The 11398-nt window shown below is 31.0% G+C and overlaps 1 pseudogene; it reads right to left on the reverse strand.

Moving 5' to 3' along the window:
* Window positions 1–1981: 1981 nt before the first annotated feature.
* On the reverse strand, window positions 1982–5058 carry LOC111371019 (annotated as a pseudogene).
* Between the last annotated feature and the right edge of the window lie 6340 nt (window positions 5059–11398).

An 11398-nucleotide genomic window follows, 5' to 3' on the forward strand; every position in this document is an offset into this window, starting at 1 on the left:
TGTCCATTAACATTAAAAATATTTCCATTACTTGGATTTTCAATTTCTACAGCTCCATGTGGGTAAACAGTTTTGACAATGAGAGGACCAGTCCACTTGGAGCGTAATTTTTCAAGAAATAAATGTAACCTTGAGTTGTACAAAAGAACTTTTTGGGAAGGCTCAAAAGTTTTTCTAACATTATTTTAATCACGGAATACCTTCGTTCTTTTCTTGTAAATTCGAGAGTTTTCATAAGCTTCATTCGTGATTTCTTTTAACTCATTTAGCTAAAGTTTCTTAAGTGAACCTACGTCATCTAAGCTGAAATTAAACATTTTAATAGCCCAAAATGCTTTATGTTCCAATTCAATAGGTAAATGATAAGGCTTTCCAAAAACAATTCGATAAGGTGACATACCAAGCGGTGTTTTAAAAGCTGTACAATAAGCCCAAAGTGCATCAGTTAATCGTAAAAACCAATCTTTTCTGTTTGGATTCACTGTTTTTTCCAAAATGAATTTAATCTGTCTATTTGCAAGTTCAGCTTGACCACTAGTGTTTAGGTGATAAGGAGTAGATACTTTATGAGTAATCCCATATTTTTTTCATTAGGGCCTTAAAAGGTTTATTATAGAAGTGCAAACCCCCATCGCTTATAATGGCTTGAGGTATTCCAAATCTTGACAAAATATTTTCTTTCAAAAATTTCAAAACAATTTTGTGATCATTGTATTTACAAAGAATTGCCTCTACCCATTTAGAAATACAATCAACTCCTACCAGGATGTATAAATAACCAAAATATGATGGGAATGGACCCATGAAATCAATACCCCGACAATCAAATATTTCAATAACTTGTATGGGTGTCAGTGGCATCATATTTCTGCAAGTTATCCCACCAAATTTTTGACAACATTCACAACCTTTAAAAAATTCATATGTGTCTCTGAAAAGAGTTGGCCAATAAAATTCAGATTGCAAGATTTTTGCAGTAGTTTTATTTGAAGAAAAGTGACCATCACATGCTTCAGAATGGCAAAAGGCAATTATCTTTTGGATTTCATTATTTGGCACACATTTTCTTATTATTATTTGGTCTGGACAATATTTGAACAGGTGAGGATCATCCCAAAAAAAATTTCTTACCTCCTAGAAGAATTTCTTTTTGTTCTGCGCATTCCAATGAGATGGTATTTGATCTGTCACAAGAAAATTAGCAATATCAGCAAACCAAGGCAAGTTAGAAACACTAAAAAGTTGTTCATCAGAAAAAGTATCCTTGATTGATGTTGTTTCAAATGATTCATCACAAGTAAGCCTAGACAAGTGATCAGCTACAACATTCTCTACTCCTTTATTTTCTCGAATGGTGATGTCAAATTCTTGGAGTAAAAGAATCCACCTAATCAACCTGGGTTTAGCATCTTTCTAGAGAGAAGATATTTTAAAGCTGCATGATCACTAAAAATAACAAATGGTCTGCCAACAAGATATGATTGAAATTTGTCCAAAGCAAACACTATAGCAAGCAATTCTTTTTCAGTGGTAGAATAATTCATTTGAGCACTATTTAGAGTTTTACTTGCATAGTAAATGACATGAGGTTTTTTATCTTTTCTTTGGCCTAAGACAACTCCAACAGCATAATCACTAACATCACACATGATTTCAAAAGGTAAATTCCAATCTGGAGGTTGCATGATAGGAGCATAAGTAAGCATGTTCTTAAGTTTAACAAAAGCTTCTTGACAAGACTTAGTCCATTGAAAAGGCATGTCTTTAGATAAGAGATTACACAATGGTTTAGATATGACACTAAAGTCTTTGATAAACCTTCTATTAAAACCAGCATGTCTTAAAAAAGATCTTACCTCTTTAACACTATTTGGAGAAGGTAAATTAGAAATCAATTCAATTTTAGACTTGTCTACCTCAATTCCATTAGATGATACAATATGACCAAGTACGATGCCATTAGTGTCCATAAAATGACATTTTTCCTAATTGAGCACAAGATTCTTTTCTTCACACCTAACTAAAACTTTTTGCAAGTTAGTAAAACAATCATCAAATGAATCTCCAAAAATAGTAAAATATTACATATTCCAAAAGGCATTCTACGATAAGCAAAAGTACCAAAGAGACATGTAAAAGTGGTCTTTTCTTGGTCTTCATGTGCAATTTCAATTTGGTTATACCCAGAATATCCATCTAGAAAATAATAAAATTCATGTCCTGCCACTCTTTCTAACATTTGATCCATAAAAGGTAAAGGAAAATGATCTTTCCTAGTCATTGAGTTGAGTTTCCTATAGTTGATACACATGCGCCAACCAGTAATAGTTCTAGTTGGAATTAACTCATTTTCTTCATTTTGGACTACAATAACACTAGATTTTTTTGGTACAACTTGGGTTGGACTTACCCATCTACTATCAGAAATAGGATAAATGATTTCATTATCTAAGACTTTAATGACTTCATTTCTTACCACCTCTTTTAAAACAGGATTAAGCTTTCATTGCATTTCTCTTGTAGGTTTAGCATATTCCTCCAAATAAATCTTATGTGTGCAAATCAAAGGACTAATCCCCTTTATATCAGCTATGATCCATCCTAAAACATTTTTATGCATTTTTAAAGTTTGTAACAACTTACCTTCTTGGTGCGCATCAAGTTGGGAAGAAATTATTACTGGAAAAGTTTCATCTTCACCCAAAAATGAGTATTTCAAATTAGATGGTAATTGCTTTAAATCGAGATTTGGCATTTGAACACTTGAAATCATGGACATATTAGACTGTTGTGATAATTTTTCAAACTTTGATTTCCAATCACTTGTCTTTTTCTCTTGAAAAGAATTCAACAAAGAAATTATATGCGAATTTTTAGAATTATCTTTAAATTCAAATTCTAGCACATCAGATGAATATGTAGCGATAAACTGATCATCAACAAATTGTTCAATAAAATCTACTTCATGCAAATCATCTTTATCTCCATGTTGCTTGCAAATGTTAAAAACATTCATTTCCACAGTCATATTTCCAAAAGAGAGTCTCAAGATACCATTTCTACAATTTATCAACGCATTTGAAGTAGCAAGAAAGGGACATCCTAAAATGACAGGTATTTGTGTATTTGAATTTAAAACATGATGTGTGTCCAAAGCTATAAAGTCAACAGGATAATAGAATTTATCAATTTGAACTAGAACGTCCTTTACAACTGCTCTTGGAACTTTTATTGAACGATCAGCAAGTTGAAGTATTGTTGTTGTTGGCTTACGTTCTCCAAACCAAGTTGCTCATATACAGAAAAAGATAATAGATTAACACTAGCACCAAGATCAAGTAAAGCATGCTCTATCCTATTATTTCCAATTACACAAGAAATTGTTGGACAACCAGGATCTTTGAATTTAGGTGGAGTGTTTTGTTGAATGATTCAGCTCACGTTATCTGTTAAAGATGCTTTTTGTTGAACATTAAGTTTCCTCTTGACAGTGCACAAGTCTTTTAAAAATTTTGCATATGAAGGAACTTGTTTGATTGCATCCAATAATGGTATGTTACTATTGACTTGTTTGAAAAGTTCAAAAAATTTAGAATTATGGTTGAGTTTTGAAATTTGTTGCAATTTTTGAGGAAATGGAGCTGGAATGGGACATTTTTCAACTGTAGGTTCAGAAATGATTTTTTCCTCAGTTTTGGAAACATCATTTTCTTGCTTTGAAGTCCCACCCGATTTTATTTCTTTTGAAGGAATGTTTTGTCAATAATTTTTCCACTACGAAGAGTTGTGATGGAGTTGGCATTTTCTTGTTGACTTTCAAAGGAACTAGAAGCATTTACATTAAATTGCCCAGAAGGATTTGACTGAGGTTGAGCAGGAAATTTGCCTTTCTCTTGAGAATGTAAAGAAGAGGTCAATGAAGAAAGTATGTTCTTGATTTCATTGATGGCTTGTGAAGTTCGATTATTAATGTTTGCTTGTCCTTACATAAAAGACTGCAATGTTTCCTCAAGAGTCTTTGATTGTGGTGGTGGAAAAGAAGGAAATTTTGAAAGCCCTTGAGGTTGTGATATATGAACATGATTATCATCTCTCCAACTAAAGTTGGGATGATTTCTCCATTGTTGATTATATGTTTCTGAGTATGGGGAAGGAAAAGGCTTTTTGAAAGTGTTCATAGCATTGGCTTGATCATGTAAAAGTTCTTTGAAAACTGGGATATTAGGACAATCATGCGTTGGATGACCAAAAGTTTCACAAATGCTACAAATTTCATCATTTTGCTCCGATTTAACTTCCTTTACTTTCCTTAATTCCATAGCTTTAATCTTTCTAGACAAACTAGCAATCCTAACATTTAGATCATCATCTTGATTGAATTGATATTTTCCTCCACTAGAACTAGCAAGACTAGATCTGATTGAGTTTTCGATTGGTTTTACTGTTTGTTAAGATTGAGAATTTTTAGCTAGATGATCTAGAAATTATAAAGCTCCATTTGGATCTTTATCTAAAAATTCACCATTGCACATCGTTTCTACAAATTGTTTTGTTTCAGGAGTTAAGCCCTCATAAAAGAAACTTATGGTACGCCATTTTTCAAAACCATGATGTGGGCAAGTATTTAACAAATCTTTAAATCTTTCTAAACATTGAAAGTATGCTTCATTGGTTTTTTGAGACAAAATTTTGGATTTGTCTTTTCAAAGCATTAGTTTTATGTGCTGGAAAGAATTTCTTCAAAAACTCACTTTACATTTCTTACCATGTGCCAATCGACCTAGGTTTTAAAGAATTAAGCCAAGTTTTTGCTTTATCTTTTAGAGAAAAAGGAAACAATTTCAACTTTACAATTTCAATGGGGCAAGTTTGATCGTTAAATGTGGCACATACTTCCTCAAATTCTTTAAGATGCAAATATGGACTTTTGGATTCTAAGCCATGAAAATTAGGAAGTGGTGGAATCATACCCGGCTTGAATTGAAAATAATTAGCATTAAAAAGGAAAATGAAACATGAAGGAGCAAAATTTTGATGAGGTTGCAAGTAATCACTCATGGTTCGTGCTTGTTGGTTTTCATTTTCATCATGTATGCTTTCATTATCAACCACGATGGAAAATGTGAGTGAGTGTTGAGGTGAGTCAAATAAATTATTAAAGAAAGTTTCACAATTATCTTTAACTAAACGATGAGAATTAAATTCACGATACCAATATGACATAAAATACATAAAATAGATGTAAAGAACGAAAATTAGGTAGCATAGCCAACCATATAATAATGTAAAGAACAAAAATTAGGTGGCACAGCCAACTATATAATAAAGAAAAGGCAAATCGGGAGGCTCGGCCATCTCTTTAAAGAAAGAAAATAAATAGAAAATAAAAAACGAAGGAGGCTCGGCCTTCCTTTAAAGTAAAATCACTAAAGTAATAAGATCAAAAAAGGAATGAGTGTACCTGATTTATAAATATTATAAAAGAGAAGAAAACCTCACAGAAAGTAGTAGAAAATAATTTTTGACACAAATCCTCGGCAACGGCGCCAAAAACTTGCTACAACTTTAAGGTTGCAAACCCAGGTGCGGGTTGTCGCAAGTAGTAAACTCGGAAGTCCGAGGTAAAACCATAGGGAATTGGAAGGAAATAAACTAGTCTATGAGGAAATACGATGGAGACGAACACTAGAGCGTTGGAGATTCACTTCGGATAAATGGGTTGAAATTGCTCTTGATCTTTTATTTAACTCATATGGAAATCAACTAAGGAGTGATCTTATATGGAAGATAAAACATTGATCACAAATATACTAAAAGATAGATCTTGAAAATTGTTTAAGAGAATATGTCAAAATAAGTTGTTGGCATGCAGAGATTATCTAAGCATTTATTGTGCCAAAATTTGTCAACAATAAATCAAAGTCTTTAACAAACCAAAACCATATGTAGAACATATACTTCAACCAAGTAAGAAAATGAACAGTGAAGAACAAAGTGAAAGATCAAGGACAATACTACACATTCACCAAAGTTTCACCCCTATCTCTAGCTAATGGTTTAGAAATACATAATGAAATTTTACAAAGAAAATGAAGAAAACTAGAATATGATGAAGAGGAATTGATGCTCTCCAAATCTTGCCAAAGGTCCCCTTTTATAGGCAAAGGAACATCCAAAATGCAAGTGGACAATGCAACTTGTTTCTGTCCAGCTTCAAGACAGCTGGAACACGCAACTTAATGTCAATTTTTAGATACCTTTTTCCAGGAATTTGGACTTATGATCAACAGATAAATTGTTACCACTTGAGTTAGCTTTCTATTGATGCAAATATCAGGTCCATTGGATCTCTATAACTCTAGATATGGCTAAAAGAATGAGTGCTACTTTACAGGTAGAAAAGCTATATCCGGCAGGTAACAAGCTGGTTTTTGCACGATAAACATTAAAATTGTAGATATATCTTATCTTTCCAATCCAACTTGAATCACCGTGTTTTAATAGCTACAGCTCGAGTTGTGGTCATTTTACTGAGACAACTGCATCTTTACTCACGACAGCTAATATTCTTGACTTTTTAATATTTTTTTCTCCACTTGCTCTACTTGTTCTACCTTAGAAATACAGGTAAAATACATCAGATAAATACTCTTTCAAAAGTATAATACTCATCCGACATGTATTTAAATACGTATTTTGATTAATTGTACTTTTAACCATATATTTATGGAAATTGAATTTACGGCAAAAGAATTGAAATTAGAGACTAACATTAATGTTTTTAAACAAAGTGAATGTAAAATGCCTTGTAAATGATATATTTTTGAAGCACTTTTAGACACTTATCAAGCTTTACTAGTGAACACTTTAGCTCCTAATTTAGTTCCTCGTTCTATGCTATATTCTTTATCAGAACTAGGCCAAGCAGAAGCAACAGTTGTAGCAATCCTATCAGCTATAAACTCAGGCTAAGCTACATCAACACGTCCTAGCTACTCATGAGTTTGCTGAACTGATTCCTCAACCTTACTGACATTTCTATGAGAAGCAACTTGTGGTTGAGGCGACACATCCTAGAGACTACGAATCTTACCACCACGAGCCATGACCTTTAACCACAAAATATGTATGATATGTTCAGAAGAAAATCAAAATAAATGCAATGCAAGTTGACTCTATGACCATGCTCTGATACCAATGACATGACCTGTCCCAAATCAACCTAATGGACCAAACACGTGTCATGCGTCGATAGTAAATATCAGCTAAGTGCTGGATCCAACACCAAGGCAATCTTAACCTGCTTTAACTGTGATGTATTTTTAAAATAACTTTGACAGAGTTCCTTTTGAAATATGGATTAAAATCACCTAAATAATAATCAATTTTCTCAAACTGTACATATAATATAAGACAAGGTACACCAGTCCTCAGAATACCAACTATTCAAAATAAAGTGCACAAAAATGAAATTTATGCTTTTGAACAAGTCAAAAGACTCTAAAAGCCCAACATAATCAAAAGATAACAATTATGCAATGAACCCATGATATGGTCATATTTTTTGACAAAAATGCTTGTATCATAAAAATATGAACTGTGTAAACTGACAAAATGAGTCATACATCTGATGACAATGTAAGGCTCAACTCGGTAGATCAACAGACTCCAATGTTGTTCAACTCAACTACTATCGAATAAGAAAAATGGTAATAAAATATAAGAGCTTGTAGCTCTGTGAGTGAATAGTTTGCAAATAAGTATACTTTTCCGCTTATGCATATTTTCTAAAAATTCTTACTCTATTAAAACTTTGAGAAATTTTGAAATCTAATCACACTTTTTAAAACTGAAACATGATTTCATCGTACAATTCTCTTTTCTTTATTCTAGATAAGTAACTGTAACGTATAATGAACTTAAATAATCATATATTAATAGATATGAGTGAAAATATCCTTCACAATACTATAAGATGAAATCATTACTTTGTGAATCGAATAAACTAAATTCTATATTCTAAAATATGATAAACTGTATAATACTAAAAGATCGCACCAAAAAAGGGTACCCCGAATAACCTTATTCATTTATCAGTTAGTACCGATATATATGGCAAAGCTATTTAATTATGAAATTTTGCAATTCTAAAATTTCGAAGTTCTATAATTCTATAATTCATTAATTTTGAAATTTTGATCATGTGCACACAAAGTTGCTCAAAGGTTATAATTTGGTCATACACTATGAAAACACATTCATAATAGTATAGAGCAGGTAAAATCACCATAACTGATCATAGACTGCGAAAATACATTCATACCAATGCAGAGTTGGTAAAATAATCATATGGAGTCATACATCGTGGAAACACATTCACACTAGTGCAAACTTGTGTAAAATTACCTAAGTACTTTATGGTGGTTTTAAAGAAAATAACTTTAAATATGTTGAAATATTTAATATTCATATAATATCCTAATCAAATGATTTTACTGAATTGAATTTAACTTTAAAAATAATTGATTATAAATCAACTTTATTATGAAATTCATGCTATCAAATTAACTACATGAAATAATAAATATTTTGATATAATATAAATTTAATAAATGCTAATTTCTAAAAGATAAGTTTTTATCCACTCACCCAAGGCAAGCAATTGACTATGATGGTCGATAAGCTTTTTTAATCTTTTTGCCACCATCTGAAATACAATACAAGATAACCGATTTAATCACTATCAAAACAAGAATTCTTTTATCTGTAATCATATAATACCTAAACTAAATTTCTCGATTTTTGAATAAATTTCCCAAATATTCCTTTAATTAATTTGTGCTAGTTCCACTTTCAAGTCCCTTAACTAAATAACTAATTCTTCAAAATAACCTTCATCCAAAGTATAAAAATAATTATCCCATCTTCCATATGGTAAAAACTTGGGATCACTCTTGCCCCAATTTAATATACATCTTGTTCCATAAAGTCATTCTTACAAGTGAAAAATTCCATCAACATAATCATTTTCATAATTAATCCTTACTCAAGCATCCAATTTAAAATCTAGGGTTGGTCCGAAAATAATATTTCTTACCTTAATGTAAATGGAAATTAAAGAATCAAGAAACTAGAGCTTCAATTTGTACTCATATATCTTAAATTTGAAATTTACAAATCAAAACTCTAAAAATTAGGCATAAATTATACTATATCTCTTGGAGAAATTCGAGAAATTGAAGAGTGAAGTTTGAATTGCAAAACCTACCTCTTTTCCTTCTTTTTCTTTTCTTTCTTCCTTTCTTCTTTTTCTCTTTTCTTTCCCTTTTTCTTCCTTTCTTTTTTGGTTTTTCTCCTTCTTTCCGCCATTTCCCAGCTTGTGGATATGAATATCCACAAATGAAAAATGGTTTAAATGGCCAGGTTAGTGGGGGAATTTTTGCAAGGTAAGTCCCTCATCTTCCATACAATATAACATTAAATCCTAAACTTCCCAAAAATATATAAGTAGATCCCTTATCCATCTTAAATCCTCAAAATATTTTTCACAATAAATTAAGTCACAATAAAATAATTTATTTCATTTAGTCCCTATTGACTTTGATTTTGATAATTCAACTTTTGATTTTTAACTAGAAAAAAATTGGGTTGTAACATATATACTCTTGGGCAACTGGGAAATTTGTTGGGTTATGTGCCCATTTAATATATTTTGCTATGATTAAATTATAACTTATAATAAATAAATATTTATTTATTTATTTATTGCATTTATTTATTATTGACATGCGAATTAAAGTGCCTATGATTACTTGTGATAATATAAATTGGGTATTTGGTTTGAGAAGTGCAGTGTGACCCAACTTATATTTTGATAATAAATAATTTGTTTACAACTAATGTATAGGGGTTGACACCTTGTACTCTAGGTTGTAGTGTTGACTGATCCATTATTCAGGTTTGTGATTTGTCTTTATCATAGAAATAGTTAAAGATAATAATAGTACACTTGGAGTGTATTGTACGGTCCACGTGTCGAGTTTAATTCTATAGCAAGACCGCGAAGAGAATTAAATTTCACTTGATCGCTATGTATTTCATCTAAATTCCTCGACTGGGTCATGCATATCTTTTCGTGATTTTAATGATTTTTTGATGCATCAAAGGATGAGATCAATTTAATGGGTCAAATATCTCGATGAGTTGAAAGCTTGAGAATAAGAAAAGTAAAAAACATAAATTGTTTCGGGAATCGTTGTCTCGAAAAATGAGTAGAGTGACTAACTAAGTATTTTCTACTGAACGGTAAAAATCTGAGCTCTGTGTTTTGTGATGACTAGATTTCGGCTTCTGTAATTAGTTCACAGAACCGTTGAAGAAAATGGTACTTAAATTAGCAAGTATAATTAGAAGGTCAAAATGGTCATTATACTTGTACCTAATTATTGAATCTCGGATGGGGATAAAATACATATATGGCAGGAAGGGGAAAGTATTATAGACTTATTAGCTTTTGTGATCTTATATATTTCAAGAGTTCAATCTTTTACTTTTAATGAAAAAAGAAAAGACTAATAATTAGATTGTGTGGTCTAAGATCAACTAGACAGATCTAATAATTGGAGATTGGATAATATATGTCCGATTTGGTCCCTATGGTAGGTCTATAAAGTTTTTAGACTTAATTACGGCAAATAAAACAGTTGTTTAGCTTAATTGTAATTACAATAAAGTTTCATACTTAATTGTAAGCACTACAAAATTTATTATCTTAATTATAATTATATTTGAAGTTCTAGGACTACAAATGTAATTAAATAGAAACTAATTGGATGTGGATTTTAATTAAAACTCCTACTTAGATTTTAACTAAAACTCTTATTTCAATGTGATATTATTATTGTACAAGGATTGGAACAATTCTATCTCTATAAATAGAGATTAGATAGAACCTAAACATTTTGTGGAATTGAACAGCAACCATAATACATAATTTCATAATGTTCAAATTTGAAGAGAGAAAAAGAGAGAAAATAATTATTTTTTCATCTTATTCAATTTTCCAGTTCAAAAATTAGTTTCTTTATTTAATTAAAAGAGCTGTCCACCAATCGGTATAGTCTTGACTTTGGAGAATATCATATAAGATTTGGAGATTTGAAGCATCAAGTTCTTGAAATTAAAAAGTTAGAAATTTGTGATTCAGAATTAATTCAAGAATTGAACATCAAAATTTATGTAAGAAATCAAATTCTTCATTCTTGATATAATATACACGTGAACATTTAAACAATTTTGTTTATTGAATGGAAAAAAAATAATTTAATTTCTAGGAAATTTTGCTTCCACATTCTAACATTAGCGACAAACTTGGACCGACAAATAGTCCATCTCTCAT

This window comes from Olea europaea, chromosome 21 (genome assembly GCF_002742605.1).
Source record: "Olea europaea var. sylvestris chromosome 21, O_europaea_v1, whole genome shotgun sequence".
NCBI classification, from domain to species: domain Eukaryota; kingdom Viridiplantae; phylum Streptophyta; class Magnoliopsida; order Lamiales; family Oleaceae; genus Olea; species Olea europaea.